General features: G+C 35.0%; 1 protein-coding gene and 1 long non-coding RNA gene across 2 annotated transcripts in view; one reads left to right on the forward strand and one right to left on the reverse strand.

Moving 5' to 3' along the window:
• LOC143916668 (uncharacterized) overlaps window positions 1–18561 on the reverse strand; it is a 265871-nt gene that overhangs the window by 43991 nt on the left and 203319 nt on the right. The window lies entirely within an intron of this gene.
• Window positions 1–18561, forward strand: part of LOC143916654 (semaphorin 5c-like) — a 188783-nt gene that overhangs the window by 21273 nt on the left and 148949 nt on the right. The gene's annotated exons all lie outside the window — the stretch shown is intronic.

Here is an 18561-nt window from a genome sequence, read left to right on the forward strand (position 1 = left end):
TTATGTTTATTATATCCAATGTTATACATACATATTATAATTATAGATGCTGTTACTCCCGAGTCGCTTCGAATAACATCTTAACCAAGTATTTAAGGCTTGTTGTGTTTCTAACCGTTTAGTTAGAACTATGCATAATCAGGAGCAAGGATTCACTCAACTGAATCTTCAATCTTATTGTGTACATACATTGTTAATCCGAACATTGTTAATACACTATTATATAAGCCAATTAGGTTCATTACTGTACATAAAATGCCATGTAATATCTTTGTAAATAAAATTTTGAAGCGTTTTCTTATTATGAAGTCTCGAAAGGATCATATGGCATTTATTATACTGCACTGAATATTCTCCGGGTACGTGAGTGAACCTTCACTATTTTGCAATTTCTATATACAAAAAAAATTGCAACAAAATATGTTTTGCGTTGTGTAAATTGTGTGCTTTATGTATGCCTTTTTCGAAACATCAATAGATTCCGGGTTTATATTTTGCATGGAGAAGGCATACAAAATATACGACTTAAAATGTTTTGTTGCGAACAGATGGTTGAGAATCGTTCGCGCTAGTTTCGCTAAGCTCAAAATTTGCTTGTGATGTAATTTCGGCATGGATATACATAGTGCATTTTTTGCATATTTTTATTTTGTATATAATTGCAATGTAACGTCGATACGATAAGTCGTCATTCACATCTGTCAAGCCTTATTGGCGATTAATATGCGAAAGCTAACCTCAATTTATATTAATTTTGAAACGATTTACTATTTATTTGAATGTAAGTTTACTGATTCGAACTCGGAATCGATCACTGATCACGTTTTCATAATCTAGAAAAAGTGTGTGTGTGTGTGTCTGTGTGTTAGTATGTGTATCTGTGTATTTTGGGGATTTTTTGAACACCGTTCGTCCTATTGAACTGAAACTTAGTATCTATCGGTCACTGAAATTCTTATCTATACGAATTTTTAAGTTGACCGGAAATGGCACCTCCCCGTATACATAGGTGGCCTCTTTTTTGAAGTTATTGAATTCAATTATCTCCCTAACCGCTAACTGAATCAGACTGATTTTGTTTTTATATGTAATAGAAATCATAAATTTTCTAACAAAAAATTTTAAGAATTTTTTTACCTTTTACCGGAAGTAGTACTTTTACTCTAGAGCATCGAGGTTTTTTTATGTTTTTCTCCGAAACCTTTAGTTGTATTGAACTGAAATTTCATATCTAGAAGTTTAAGTCTAGTTATATATAAAATTTGGTGAAGACCCGTCAACCGGAAGTGGCTCTTTACTTTTGTTTTTATTGTGCGGTGAAGAAATAATCTCTCAATCAAATTTGAGCACGTGTGTAAAATTTAGATTTGTGCCTATTTCGCTACCATGCAAATCGTCGCAAAATGAAACTGGCTCGTCTAAATATGTATGTACATATGTACATTCATACATACACATGTAGAATGCGTGACAGGAAGGAAACGCAGTCTCTCATTGAATATTACATACAGTTAATTATGCAGATTGACACACGCGGTTTAGCCAGCGTAACTAACCTGTTAAATGCCGGTCATTTGTCCGATCGCATTTAACACTACATACCCATCCAGACCGAGACCAGTTTTCACCTCGGAAGTTCAACGTTGTATAATTGAATGATGATCTTAGCACACGGGCTAATACGTCCGAGCATGTTTGTGACCATCGTATGTAAGAGAGTAATGACACGGTCACGAGATCATGACTGTTTCGAACATTCAGATTAGTTTATCTTAAAACGTTGTGGCTAATATTTCAAAATCGTCACGCGTGTGATTTTTTTAAAATTGATGGTTGTTTGTCGTACCTCAGATCCGATTATCGTTTTGTGTGTGTGTGTGTGTAATTAGTTTGTTGTTGTTTTTTGGGAAATTTGCGTGTGTGCAAAAATGCGTGTGGTTAAATCGTGCATTATATGTATGTGTGGTAAGTCGTGAACGAATGTGTTAATTCGTGCTGTTATATATTATCATATGAAAATAACGGTTGAATTTTATATCTGATGAATAATTAATCACGCCTTTTTAAAAATAGATAAAATAATAAACTATGTTGTTGCGTGCGATATGATCTCTTTCTAGGCGGCCAGTGGGAGGGTTAACCCTTTACGTGACTCAATTTATTTTTTGGATTTTTTTCGGTGTAATTATTCGGGCTAGGTTAGGTTAGGAAAGTGAACTCAAAAATGTTCTTATATATACATAGGTATAATTTTTGGCTATGGAACACTGTAATAATGTGATAAAATTTTGATTTTTCTGTTCCCGCTTTTGCATCAGATGCCGTTTCTATGTTATCAACATTTTGAGTGCTAACGTCTTTTCTGTTGAAAGCCCGCCACGCTGAAAATTTCGCCAACATTTCCAACTAGAATTATTTAGTTATTCAATAGAAAGCATTGTAAAAAATTGTAGCTAATCCAAACAAACCCTAGATAAATACTGCCGAGGATTTCGAGTTTCGTAAAGGTGTGTTTAGACTCTCTTATATATGTATCTTGCAGTAATATAAAATAAACAAAAGAAGTCTATTAATTTATGTATTTTTCCAAAACTACTTCCATTTTCTTCATTGTTGTTAAAATGTAACGCTCACAATCTAAATGCCAAGCCACAATCTAAAATACTCAGCAGCTAGGGATTTCCATCGGGAAATTCTGCTATGGTTATAAATTCAGAAATTCCGGTGTAAACCAGTCTTTATAAACAATGACACGGATTACAGGACCCATGTTCAATGCATTTTTTTCAATGCTACCTTGAAAGGCTTAGCTGGTAGTATTCTTGTTTATTTTTTACATACTCAAAATACAACGTCTATCGGCGTATTTCAAAATACAACGTGGCGTGCCGTGGAAATCTCCTGGTTTTTGTCGCACAGGCTTACTTATGTGTGCTAGAGCAGGATAAAAGTTGACTAGGCGACGTCATACAGAGTTCTCTTGTATCCTGCTCGCGCACACGTAAGTAAAACTATGTGATTAAAACAGCAAGATTTTCACGGCACGCCACTATTATATACTTAAATAGAATTTTTTCTTTTTTACAAAAATACTTTATTATCTCAACTTGTTTTCAATGTTGCACGAAATCTTATGTATGTCAATATTTATGTATGTCAATGTTTAAAATGCATTTATAATTATTGTTATTGCTTTATTTGGTTTAAGTACTTTTTTATCTGCAATTATTTACTAAAATTATGTTTACAATTTTCTTAGATTAAAATTTTGGCGTGATTTGTATGTATCTCAATTTTCATCTAAGATATACATAAGTGCATTTAGGCACGGCGAATCCAGGAAAAGCCTTGCAATTTTGCCGTAACAATCTTAAATTACAACAATGTGCATGCATCTCACGCACAACGAATAAAAGACGTCCTGTGCTTTTGTTCTGAAAGTTCAACAATGATTTATTTTTATACCATATAAACATAGGTGGGTACAGAAAAATCTATAATGTATATATGTACATATGTATGTATGTACATATATGGTTTTTTTGTGCTAAGGTACACGAACGACCCCACATAGTAATTGTTTTCCGTAGAAAGGAAAGCGCGTAAGAGACAGAGAAAGAGAGATACTATACATCATGTAGCTTTCATGTCCGGCGAGATTCGATCGCGTGTGCTGGAAACTTCAGATCTTCCGAAATTCTCTATTATAGTCCTGAAAATTACTTCTACCTTATCTATAGTATCATATATAATATATTATACGTACGCACTCGCTTTTGTATATGTTCTTTCAATATGTATTTTCTATCCGCGAAGGCGTAAATAAATAACGACAGTAATAAAAATAATTCGTGCGTTTCTGCTACATTGTTAGTATTATATGTATTTTTTTTTTCGCTTTAAACATTCCGACTTGTTGTTGATAAAAATAAAACAAAAACAAGCCGAAGTTTACAACGCCGCTGATAAAGTGCCCCGAGTTCAAAAGGTTACATTTAAAGTTTAAAAGATGGCCTGCGCGCCAAACTGACGGTTTGCGTTCGTTTTTGTAAATTGTAAATCGCATCGATTGGATGTTTTGATGTTTCTCTGTTAAATTTATTTCAAAATTTCTTGAAAATAATGCTTTTTTTGACGTAGAACTGCAACTATACGCGACCACGCTTATTTATTTATTTTTTCATATTGTGATTTTTATTTCATATTATTTTATACTATACTTTGATCAAATATGTATTTAATTATATCTATAATAGGCTCCTTGATTAGAACAAGAATTACGTTTTGTAATGGTAATAATTAGATAACATGGTGACTTACAGTCAGTTCACAGTACAGGTTGCGTTCAAGTTATGCTAAAAATGTGCGAAATTTTGTATCAAATCTCGTAAATTGCCGCAACAAATGAAACTATCATTAATTCTAATCATGTTTACAAAGCTAATGTACCTATGTACATACAAGACAACGGTAATAAATGATTCTTTGTAAATCGCAACTCGTTTAATATGTAGAGGCTTTTACGTTGATCGATATATTATAGTTTGAGAAACGCTGTCGCCTTTGTATAATAATAGTTTTAGTTTCCGATAGGACGCACAATTGTACAATCGATTTTCGATGTCTATAATGGCCATATTGTTCGAAAGCACAATAAACAAATCGTGTTCTGAGGTCAAAATGTCAACGTGCAGTTTTAACGCAGGTGAAGGATTACCTCCATTCGTACGAATAATGTGTATAATTTAATTCGAAACATATTATTACTATTTCAAACAATTAGCCGGTCATTTTTACTTCGAACAAATTGCATAGCAAATAAAAATAAAGTAAAAAAAAAGGAGCGAGTATTCAATCCCTCCGAGTACGCGATCAATCTTTATTCGACGTATGTAAAATTGAACGAAACTTACATATACAATAAATACTCAATAAATAAGTAGAAATATAAATAATTTTATCGGCAAGGACATCGCAGATATATCACTCTCGAATCGACAACAACAGGTCATGATCGATTGTGTCCCGTCAGTTTGATTAATGCAAAACGGCGAAACTGTCAAAAATCACTTCCTTGTCCATTTTTAACGAAATCACACGCACATTTGATTCGAAAACGTTGCCCATTTGGATGATCATCCTAAAAAATCGTAATTTTTATTCGAAGGATTCACTTTTTCCCAATGACAGTTTGACGTCTTCCGGCGTGCTGTGTCGCGTCGCTCTGCACGCAGCGCGTTGCGTCGCTTTGTGTCGCGTTTTGTCGCTTTGTGTCGCGTTTTGTCGCTTTGTGTCGCGTTTTGTCGCTTTGTAAGCGTAATGAATCTCTGAAGAGTTTTATTAGACTAACTTTGGATTGATATGCCAACTAAACAAGCATTTGAACTGATTTTGATGTGGTTTTTACAGCGCTTTGTAAAGTTTCTGTACTACAAACGTCATGCAGACTATTATATATCTTTGACACACACTTTTAAGAAAGAGATAGTTTATATACCCAATTTTACTGCTTAATTTGTTTAATACTGTTAAAAGGTGCTAAAATTTATTTTATTCCTATTATTGTGTTATTGTGTGCGCGAAGTATAATCATTCGAACGTAGTGCAAGGTGAATCGCATATCTCTCGTATCTCGACACGGGAGGTTAAAATATGATAAACTCGATTTTTAATTAAACATCTTTCACCGAAATTTGCAACCTTGATTTCCGACATAGAATCTTATGTTGTATGCAGTAGAAACGAGCTCTATATATTGATAATATGATTTATTTTTAGATTAATGAGTATATTTTGACGGCCGATCTTTTACGCTCTCACTACCGGAATTGACATTTGCGATTCCATGTCTAAATGTCAGATGATCTATTTTTAGTTAATTTTTCATTAGACGGTCGATTCGTTGGTTATTTGGTCATGTCTTTATTGATATTGAAGGAAATAATCGGTCGATCACTATCTATTATACATACCTCTACATATATACATATGTAATATATAGACAGAGGTTGACCTTTAATTTGCGTTCGATTTAGTAAAAACGGCAACGCATGAGGTCAATGTTACAAATCTCGTAGTGTACGGCTTCCGTCAAGGCTAAACCGTTTGAGAGCCACTTACGTAAATAAATCAGTTTACGTCAAAAGCTACCGGATGAATGCATTTAGAAAAAAATTATAACATTATTTGCTATTGATTTTGCGATTGCAGTTGGTGTTGTATTTGATCGCCGTTACGTGGTTAATAAAAGTTGATGTTTTGTTTATTTCGCTGACTTCCTCGGTTCTAGCTACATAGTTTTGCGAACAATGTTCGGTCTCAATTATTTTTTGAGTTATCTCAGTGTTCGATCGTTATTGTTAAGTCGAAAACTTTGCCCTAGTATTAAATTGTTTTTATGAAAGCTATATATCGTATGAAATTATCTCTCGAGTTATATGGGTGAGCTTTTTTTTAATGCACCTTCATAAATTTCTTCGGCTTCTTTTTATTAAACTTGAATTCAATTCGCTGCTGTCCGATTTGTGCGTTTGTCGTTTGGATCCATAGATTATGTTCCTTACATTTCTCGATTGTTAATATGATAATAAGCCGAATTACGATATATTATATGTAATTGTAGTGAAGACCTAGCTGTGCTAGCGTAGCTGTGAAGTCACCATACGGGGTCGAATGGGCCGAGTCGGTCAGAGTGCAATTGTACATGGAAATTTGGGATTAATGTCTCACCGATATACATAACTGATATCCATAATCGTAAATGATCACGTAAAAACCATGTGAACTTAATAAGAGGTAAGTAAAAATAAGGAAAAACGCAGCGGACGCGGAAAAACGCGAAAGGTTATAAAAATATAACATATTGTAATTGAAGGCTGTGAAGGATGTATCTCTCGATGGCGTATTTTAACTCACGAATCAAACTAGGTGAGGGACATATTTTTTTCCCTTTGTAAAAATGGTAATTGGATCCCCTCACATGGAGTCACATTGCGATCCCCCAAAAGACAGTTTTTGCCATGAAAATCGCGAATATGGAATATTTGGCAATCGATTTCCCGTTAGTATGATGGACTTTTCGGCTGCCAGATGTTCCGTTATAGGGATTTTATTGACTTTTGGGAGAGCGCTTTGTGACCAATAACACTGAGCAACAAAAAAATACCAGAGCGGAGACATAAAACTGTAAAAATCGCGCGTAATATTTTGGGTGCAAGCGAGCTGGCATGTAGTCCGACCGCTGTACTCTGTGAGGTGGATTACATGCCATCTCGCTTGCACCCCAAAATATTACGCGCTACAACCATATACACAACGAAAGCATTTAAATTGCAATTACCGCTTGAGTTAGTACGCTTAGATAAAAAAAATCCGTAAAAAAAAAAATATATTTTTGACTTTTAAAATTCGCTAGACAATTAATTAGAAGTATTTTAAAGCAATGAAATATAAGAATTAATAGGAAAAATATCTGTCTATTGACTCCAATACTCACTTTGAGCGTAACAATCCTAAATTTTGAGTTAAAGACCTCAAAAGCCAAAAAACTGTAAAAATCGCGCATTTTTTTAAACGCTCATATCTCGTAAACGATCACCCACCAACAAAAATCAATATCATATACGAATTCAGTGGGTCAAACTTAGTAAAGATTGGTTAGTCTCCGCTCTGGTAACTCAAAAACGTGATTTTTTGTTGCTCAGTGTAATCAACGGACCATAAAAATCTCCATGAATTTACCCAATACATATGTAAGATTTTTACATTTGTATGTATTGGGTAAATTAATAATATATAGTAAATTAATAATATATAGTAATTTTAATACATATGGTCGCTAGGATACATATTTATATATGCAGTTTCAATGGACATGTCTACGGGGATTTCTCGTTGCGTTTTGAAGTATACTCTGGAATTCATTGGCGTACGGTGGTATTGATGTTGGGTGTGCTGTGTATGAAAAATTAAAAAAAAGTGATATTTTTCAATACGAATTTTATTATTATTTATACATTAATTCGATTCTTCGCTCTTTAGACATGAATGTTACAATTACGCTTTCGTAAAATTAATTTTCCATACACGGCGTACCCAAATTCAACATGTGTTTTCATAATTAGTGCGAAATCCTTAAGGCGCAAAAACAAATGGTATCCGCATGTCATTACATTACTAATTCGTACGATATTATTATTTCGACAAGTTTCTTTTGCATTTCTTAAAATATGCGAATCACTGTCAAACTTATACAAGCATAAAACATCACTGAAAACACTCCAGGGGGTGAGTTTTGGACTTCGTCTCCATTGCTAAGATCCGGTGTGCTATCGTTTTTTTACACATAAAATTATCTAACAAAATACGATGCTGTGACTGCACCCTTGCGAACTAAAAGAAATGTGTGACTGCGCCCTTGTGCCAAAGTGTTCCAGCCTATGTGTCCCGATTAACGAAAGTATATATTGATTGGATGAATATATGTATTTATGAACAATATTATAAATCTTTCATCCGAAGCACTAATTGAAATACGATATTTCACTATATGCTTATTTATTCTACGCACTGTTCTCCATTTTGCGTATCAAATATATGCGTGAAATTTTCCAGAACAATGGGGTTAAGATTTAAACTCGATAAGGTTAAAATAATTCTATTCATCGTCGGAGTGGGCGCCATCCGGCTTAATTCATTCATGTATTTTTTTCCTTCGTTTTCTTTCACTTTATTTTTGTACCTGTAAAAACTGTAAGAGTGTAAGCATTCTCGACGCAAATAGGCACTCGAAAATTTCGAAAAATTTCCCGGAAGATTAACGACCGACGCTCGAAGGGTCCACGGTCCGGTGCGACGCTTCTCAAAAGATCGGCTACTATTTTAATTTGTGTATTGCTCAGTCGCCGAAAAGACTTTGATTAAATTTTCCCTTCGGATTTTTCTTTTCTGTACGCGTGTCCCCGGAAAAATAAAATAAAGTACCAGCAAAAAAAAAAGAGAAAGATTAGCGAGAATCCGATATCGCAAAGGCGCTTTTAATATTAAAAAAGGCACTGGAAAGAAAGTCGCCAAATTTTGTAGACACACACACACACACACACACACACACACACACACACACACACACACACACACACACACACACACACACACACACACACACACACACACACACACACACACACACACACACACACACCAACCGATCTACTTATTGGTGTGAGGGTATACTTGTATAGTGCCTTCCCCATCACAGTGTAATAAAAAAGCTATTAAAATCGAGTGAAAGTTAATGAAGGCAGGCGGGGGTGTGTCAAGTTGCCGCCTGTCAAATTTATACAATTCAATGCGATTCGCTTAAACGAACGTTTTAATTACACTGGTTTTGTTTTATTTGAAAATTTTTAAGGATCGTAATAAATTTTTGCACAAAGGTCGCTTCGGGTGGCTGAGGTTTAAATCGGTTGATGATTTTATTATACATACATACATATTTGTTTTCTTTGCAGTGATGTTGGATTACGTTTTGTCAGGGAAAGCTGACAAATTTTTATATCAAAATGATATGATTTTCAAATCATATATATTTACGGACTTTCAATTTTGTTCACTCTAAATTTTTCAATTTTGTTAGCTAAAAAATGTTTGAATCACACAAACATATGAGCCGTTATATTTTAATATATAGATTTATTCCCATGCAAAATATGTATTCCCAAAAATATACTTTTCCAATAAATTTATTAATAACGAATAGTATGTATATATGTATACATTTGAATTGTCAAATCTGCCAATTTTTTATCGATGACGTCACCAAATCCATTCACACGATTTTAAAACCCGTGCAATTAATTCACATGCAACGATCACAATTGCATACACACACCTACATTCATATGTAGGTTGGATTTCGGAAGTTCGCACGTAGTCGATAATGATAATACACATGCAGCAGAGGTGCGTCGAGGAAAGGTGAACCTCGCTTTTAGGGTCAGCTCTACTGAATCCACGTGTAGGCACGTACGGTATCGCCGTGCGTTAATTAACACCTACCGATGCACATAGTATGTACATATATGAAGTAGTCTTGACATTCTTGGCAGTTTCAGATGTTTGAGGAAGACTATATGTATAATGTGCGATATGTTGGAGTGTGTCAACAATGTTCTCGAATGCGCAAATCTCCTCTGGATGGTATACCTCTTATCTGGTCACCGACTTGGCTTCTTCTTCTCTTTAGATTTTTGGATTCAGGTTGCGTTTGAGTGGTGTGAACGGTGTCCGATTTCCACTGAATGATGTGTTGACTGGTCGTTAATATGTGCCGATGGTGTCGTCTTTCGTTATCGATGATTGGTCTGCATTTTTGGTGACGAGTCAGTCGAGGTGTACTTCACTGAGTGTTCACGTATCAATTGATTTTTTAATTTTTTTTTTTTACTTTTATTTTATACCAGGAAGGCTTTACAGGTAACCCTAATGCACCTTCCGGGCCAGAAACATTGTACATTTGATACTACATATGTATTATTATACAAAGTAAATACATATATCAATTGACATCAACATTATGGTCATATATGTAAATTTGCAGCATTTTATACAATTCAGAGAAATTCGAGATTTTGTGAGAAAATGCGTAAGGTTGTCAATTTGTTGGAACCGTTTCAATGAAAATCAGATAAATTGGCAAACTCTGATCCAAGGTCTTGCCAGCAGAAACCAGTGGGATTTGAACCCGTGACCACTCTGTTCAAAGCATTAGACGTGCCTCGTTAATGAAATTTTTTTTTTTTATATTCCATGAAATGAGCAATTTCTCGAATTGGTTGTGATTTTTATTTATTTTTTGTTTGTAAATGGAAGTCTTAGTAATATTCTTAAGTTAAGTTTTTTTTGCATAATATTATATTGTACGAATAAAATATTGGAGCAAAGATAAACACAAGAACAGTGTTTTTATTCGTTTCTCAGAAATATTATAGTATGTACATATGTAGATAGAAATTGATACCCCTTCAGAACGTTATCACTACAATAAATGAAAACATTTATTTATTACTAGCTGAACCCGGCATGCGTCGCAATGCCACAATAACGCATGCAATTCCCGTACCCGTTTCTCGATGTGTTTCAATAGGTGAATGTTTCAGTTTTAAATTAATACTTAATAATCAAATGACATCACAGTAATGATACTTTTTTGAAAAAACGCAGGCGGCGAACACATTTGAAATTTTTCAATTGTTTGTTTATTTTACCGTAACAACGCAGGTGGTGACGCGAACACATTTGAAATTATTGCGTTGCACTGCCACTCATTCCTGTTTTTGGGCGATTTTTTTTTACAGAAACCATCGCAGGCATGCACACAATAACTCGTGTAAGTTTCATCGCAATCGGTTGAATAGTATAGGAACGAATACGTGACAGACAAACATTGCTTTTTATATATTTACTAGCTGTATTACCCGGCTTCGCTCAGTGTTTATAATATAAACCGCTTAAACATGACTAAGCTAATTTAATTAAAAAAAAAAAAAAAATTTAAAAATTTAAAAAAAAAATAAAAAAAAAAATTAAAAAAAAATAAAAAAAAAATAAAAAAAAAAATAAAAAAAAAATCAAAAAAAAATTTAAAAAAATCAAAAAAAAAAATCAATTTTTTTTTTTGCCTTCTAGGGCTTCGCCCTCGGCACCCCCCTGAGCCTTTGCCTTCTAGGGCTTCGCCCCTCCACGCCCCATGAGCAATTGCCGTTTAGGGCTTCGCCCCCATGATCAGTTGCCTTTTAGGGCTTCGCCCCTCCGCGCCCCCATGATTCAAAGCCGTCTAGGGCTTCGCCCCCCTTAGTTAATGCCTTTTAGGGCTTCGCCCCCCGCGCCCCCAAGATTAATTGCCGTTTCGGGCTTCGCCCCCCTTAGTTAATGCCTTTTAGGGCTTCGCCCCTCCGCACCCCCATGATTAAATGCCGTCTAGGGCTTCGCCCCCCCTAGTTAATGCCTTTTAGGGCTTCGCCCCCCGCGCCCCCAAGATTAATTGCCGTTTAGGGCTTCGCCCCCCTTAGTTAATGCCTTTTAGGGCTTCGCCCCTCCGCGCCCCCACGATTAAATGCCGTCTAAGGCTTCGCCCCCATGATCAGTTGCCTTTTAGGGCTTCGCCCCTCCGCGCCCCCATGATTAATTGCCGTCTAGGGCTTCGCCCCCCTTAGTTAATGCCTATTAGGGCTTGCGCCCCATGAGGCTGGGCCCCCCGGGCCCCCTTCGGGGCCCCACGGGGCTGCGCCCCTTGTGGCGCCCCCTTTTGAGCCCCATGGGGCTGCGCCCCATGAAGCTGGGCCCCCGGGGCCCCCATTCGGGGCCCCACGGGGCTGCGCCCCTTGTGGCGCCCCCTTTTGAGCCCCATGGGGCTGCGCCCCATGAGGCTGGGCCCCACGGGGCTGCGCCCCTTGTGGCGCCCCCTTTTGAGCCCCATGGGGCTGCGCCCCATGAGGCTGGGGCCCCACGGGGCTGCGCCCCTTGTGGCGCCCCTGGCGGGGCCCCATGAAACTACTCGCCTTGCGCCCCCGCGGGGGTGAATCCATTGAAACGAAAAAAACAAATCGGCGCCCATGGATCGAAAAAAAAAAAATCGAATCACGTGTTCGATGACGTCACCGATCTACGGACGAAAACGACGACCAAGGATACATACAAAGTCTCTTTCCAAATTATAGATTAGATATATACTATATGTAAACGTGTATATTGTTTTCGTAGAATATTTTCCTATGAGCACTTTATTTATTATTATTCGTTGTTTTCCTTATACCAAAGTAAACGAATTTTATTTTATATTCATAGGAATCCCTACAATTATTTTTTTTTATTCAACTTTTTATTTCAAACCAAAAATAAACACTTGCGCACGTTGTAAAGCTCTTCCATACCCCTATCTTATCTACATATGATACTTATGTATATGTATGTATGTACATTTCAAACGAATGAATAGTGTTAAAATTACTGTCGGACACTTAATACTCGAGTGCTAATTCGCCAGAAGAGAAATTTGAAGTTCTTAACACGTTGACGACTACAATTTGTTCACGAAGAGAAAAGAAGCTCACACACACAATACGAATTCACAACGATAATTAACCTTTTCAAGTTCGGTTATTTTAACCGATTCCCACTCCGTTCGAGTTTCTCTTTTTCGTTTCTGTTCGCACGCGGATTCATTTCAAGCTTTTAAATATGAGCTTCCAAAAGTCCGATTAATGAAGCGATCGAATTTTCTTCCGCTCTTCGGCGATTTCCACGCCGATAAAGCGAACCCATCTTCAGATTAAGAACGAGATACGACATGTCGATTTGTATCGCCTGCAAAGTCAGTCGTGCCCAACCGTCCATTGAGTAATTTCAAATCACCAATTTGTTAATTTTATATTTATCGCCGACATTAGACGTACAGCACAAAAATGTTACTTCCTGTGATGATTTCGTATATGGACATTTTCACGATGAATTGTTCATATTGACTATTTTTAATAATTTGAGTCAGTTTCGTTTAAACATTTGAAATGACAAATATTCAGTATGGATGGTTACTTAGTACGTTGCAGTCTGTCCCGTTCGGTATGTTTTGTACCTACTCTAATTGTGACCCTACTATAGAAAAATTGTTTCAAATTCATTTCTTATCAAAGAATCTTTATCGTTGAATGCAATTTTGAAATCAAATTTTCAAAACCTGAACTTTGTCGTTACGTATTATACATATGTATATCGATTTATTTAAAGCTATTTAAAAAAAAACGTAAAACTCGCTGCTAAAAATGTATTGTGATTTGAAGTATCCAGTTGTTTTTATTTAATAATAAATTTTGAATTCTAAAATGTTAGAAATGAATACAAGTATTTGGATCATCCGACCGATTGTATTGTATTGTCAATAAATGGCGTAAGATTCATTTATTAATTCATTCGGCAAATGTCTGCCAAATTCAAATCAGTGGCGAACTAGAAATAGTTACCAAATTTATTTATTGTTTTTTTTTTAAACTTAAAAGTTATTTTTTCAATGAAATAAATAAAATTGCAAATTTTAAATGTCCTTCCTAGCTTATATGTCAATTTAAAAATTCTGCAATCACATCTTTTAAATACATTTCCTTACCTTCTTCATGTTAATATTGCAAGTTCGCTAAGACTGAATTTTTATTTGCATATACGAACATTTGACTGTTTTCAGTTAGTGTGAATTGATTTCCTATATTTTTTGTTTATGACTATTTTTTTTTTTAATTTATGCATTAATATTTGTTGATACTCTTGAAGGCCCACCCGACCCTAAGGGCTCGCATGTACCGCATACCCCCCGCGTCATAGTAGTTTCGCCACTGCGTTAGATATAAATATCTTTAGTACATTTTCTATGCAAGCATTCCTACAAGTTATATGTAAACACGCCCGTTGACAATGTCCTAACGTATTTTCGCGTTGTACGACACCAAACATTTGCTGTATAAAAGGTCCATCATCCGTTGGAAAGACTAGTTGCTTCTCTTTGATAAAACCGACAGATAATTTCTGCCGAACTTTCTGTAGAGAAATTTCTCTGTCTATGCGCATATTAAATTATTACTTTCGATCGACATTTTAGACTTAAAAATACGGGTAAAAATACAGCGAAAAAAGTTTTTGCTTAAGTTTAAAACTCTAGCATCAATTGTCATGTGAAAGGTTATCCAATTTTATTGATTCCCATCGATCGGGACCTATTTTCAGTTCCGGATCCCGATCCCTGTTTCAGTTCCGACTCCCGATTCCTGATTTATATTTCAGTTACGATTCCGATTCATTATTACTATTCGTATTGTAACTTTCTTGTAAATCGTGTATCAATTTGTTTCCAAAACCATCCGTTGAAATTTCAACGGGCACAACACTAGTTACTATTAAAAATTGAAATTATAATAATGATTTTAAACAAATGTCCGTTGGTAAAAAGTTCGGCGATCGATAATTTCGGCGTGTTTATTCTTCAGGTGTCTTCTGTACATATCTCGCATCAGTTGACGCACCTACCTTTTTTTATTATTTATTTTTTGTATCATACGAATGCTATACGAATTTCCCTGGCGTAATCATCACGCCATATTTCCCATGGTGATTGACGACGGTTATAATAGCTACGACGTCATTATTTACGCCGTTGAACTTCACCTATGTCCATTATTCACATTTATTGACTTTCATTCGGCATTCTTCACTATCTGAAACTCGTAATTTCACATCGGCTTTTCTATCCGTTTACTCTATATAATGGACTTTTTTTGAAAAATAAGCCGACCTCATTTTTAATGTCTCGTATGTATGAATTTTCACGTCAAATTTTAATTAGTTGTGTAATATATGACCAGTAGATGAAAGTCTTTCGATCCTTACGATACCTAGTGACCTCAATGTGATATTAATTTATTGACGTAATTATAGCTTTCAAATGATTGCGATCTTGTACATATGATATACTCGATATATAATATTTCAGTTCTAAAATGATCAATGTCAATTTTAATGAAATGGAGGCTATGATTTCAAAACATTGCTAATATTGTTTTTGGAAAGTTGATGCTGCTCGTCTTTCTAGTATTGATACTTTTTGTTGTTGAAAGCTTTATTACGGTAGAAATCTTTTTGCACAGACTTTTAATCGACACTGGTAAAAGTTTCTCAGAATCAAACTAGAAAGGTAGCATCACTCGCTACGGAAAATTTCGCAGGCATAGATTTATCGGAGGAAAAATCTTTCCGTCTTTATATCTTATTTTTTTGAATCAATCTTATCAATGTTAGCAGTACGTCCGGTAAAGTAAGCAGGGATAAACACATTACAATATTATGTACAATATCAGTTGACATTTATGTACATACTTTACGCCACACATTAATGTTAGAGTGTTAAAGCCAAATCATGGAAGTTTAATCCAGTTTAGTCACGGCACATTCATTAAATTAATCTCGCAATAAACGTTGACCGCCGATTCTCCAACTTCGCAACCGGGAATGGCTTCCCTCTAAACGTTTAAAATTACGATAATTTTACCACATCGATACGAATAAATATGCAAATTAGCTCGTTTTCATACTCGCCATAATGCATTGGGAAAGTTCTCTTATCGAGAGGTACTCATTCGTGCTTAGGCACACTTTGAGAATATTTACGATTTGTTTTTCATTTATTAATTTTCGTCCTACGCCTCGCACTTATATAGTGTATGTAATGTACATGATTTTACATAAAATTAATTATAAATTCTCGCATCGAGTACGACGATGTCTAGTGCCGGTCCTTGTTTTACACTACAACGAACATTGCCCTATTATAATAGGAAGTATGTACATATGTATGTATGTATATAGTAGTGGGTAACGTGATATTTTCAGTTTTTTTTCGTTGTCGTTGTTGACATAATTACATTTTTGAGAAGTCATCAATTATTCATAGACACACATACTATAGGTATAATACGTAATTTTAGACGTTATAGAACCTTTTTATTTAAATTAAATAATATTAAAAGTATAATATACTTATCTATTGTAAACACTGTCTTCTTATTAAGCTGAGATGCTTTTTACGTAGAATTTTTTAATACTCGTTCATTATTGTCTTTACTTCTTATAATTTTAATAAAATTTATTGAATGAAAGCATGAAAATGAGCACAGAGCAAGTCATATACATAATATGTCAATTCCTCAACATTGTGTCTTTATTGGACATTATTTTCTAATGTTGAAGAAGGGTGAATTTATTTATAGATGTCGCCCACAGGGATGTCCATAGCGAGTAACATTAAAGTCAAGGCGATTAACAATGAAAGTGTAGTGTGACTATATGTAGTAATATCGATTTTCGGCACAAATATTGTATAAAAACATGCTGTAAATCAAGCCTTTAATGATCGTCCGTCTACCTACCTAATATTTATTCGGCCCATTCTACTGCAAAAGTGCGACATAAAAATTTCTTATGGTGGCCATTGACGTAGAGACAATTTGACGATCAAGTTTCTAGCAATTTATCTGTCGTAGCGTAGCTGTTTTTTGATAGAAGACGGGGCTTAGAACTTCAAAATGCGTAGGGTGACATCCGTCCTGTTTTTTACGTGCTTTGCGTTCATCTTTTCACTTTCGTAAAATTGTTTGATTTGTCCCGTTTTGTCCGATCATTGATGGAAATAAGAGTTTTTTGAAAAAAAAATCCCTTTGTGCTATTATTTTTATCATAATTATTTTTGAATAACTGTTAAATATAATAGTATATTATATTAAGGTTTTTATCTTGTTTCATTTTATTCTTTAAATGTTCTGTACGTTTATGTTTTGTTGTTAAAGTTTTGTACGTTCTGTTAAAAATTATATTACTTACCAAAAAAAAATTCAGTTGGACATAATTTTTGCAATTAAAAGAAATCGAGAATTTCTTTTTGGAAAACTTTTAGTTATTTTACACGTTTCAGAAAAATATCAGCCTGCGACGCATGAACATTAAGTATGTTAATTATTTTTTATGTTGTTTCTATTTTCCTTGTGCACAAGAATTGTACATTCTGAAAAAATATTATATGTATATTTCCTTGACGATTTTAATGGTTATTTTAGGGAAAAATTATAAAATTTAGTCCGATTCCGGAATCCTTTTTCAGTTCCGGATCTGGATTCCTTTTTCAGGCCCAGATTCGGATTCCTATTTCATTTCCGGATCCGATTTCCAATTTCAGTTCCGGATTTCTTTTTAGTTCGGATTCCGGATTCCTTAATATCAATTTGATTTTTTGTGGTGCTGTTAATATTTTTTTATTGAATAATTTAGTATGTCATGCCATGATATTTTATCGGACTTATCACTAGTATAGATATATCTCCTGTGGAGTCTGCAGTAGATTCGCCAGCAACGAGAGGCTTGTTGCAAGTACATACATATATCTTCGTGAATATCCACCTATGTATATACCTATACATACATATGTAAGTGCTCATAATATAACTAGGCGATCTAAGAGGGTGCCTTCAATATACTAAAAGTCCACCAAAAAGTTTCATGACACCTCGAGGGCACCCCTACATGAAAGTTATACCAATATATGGTATATAACCTTCAAGGTCCTTTTTTAATTATTTTCAAACTGTTAGCAATTCATCGGACCGTTTCTTATATCATCACGTTCATTATACCAACGTCCAAATACATAATAATATGTAATTAATTTCTATTTGTAATGAAAACTCTCGTACATATTACATGTAACAGTAGTTATTATTTTAATTGTGACCCATTTATCAGGTATGTATGTAGATTTTAATAAGAGCGATATACATACATATGTATGTGATACGAACTCGCTGATTTTTTCCTTATTGTAATTAATCTTTATTGTTGAGCGCAGATTGCCGAGACATTGATGATGATGATGATGATGATGGTGTTAATACTGTACGAATGATATGTACATCCAGGTCGGTCTCCGCTAATCTTGACGTCGCAATCTCTCTCTCGCCCTCTCTCTCTTTCTGT

The sequence above is a fragment of the Arctopsyche grandis genome, chromosome 9, assembly GCF_051622035.1.
Source record: "Arctopsyche grandis isolate Sample6627 chromosome 9, ASM5162203v2, whole genome shotgun sequence".
Lineage (NCBI taxonomy): Eukaryota > Metazoa > Arthropoda > Insecta > Trichoptera > Hydropsychidae > Arctopsyche > Arctopsyche grandis.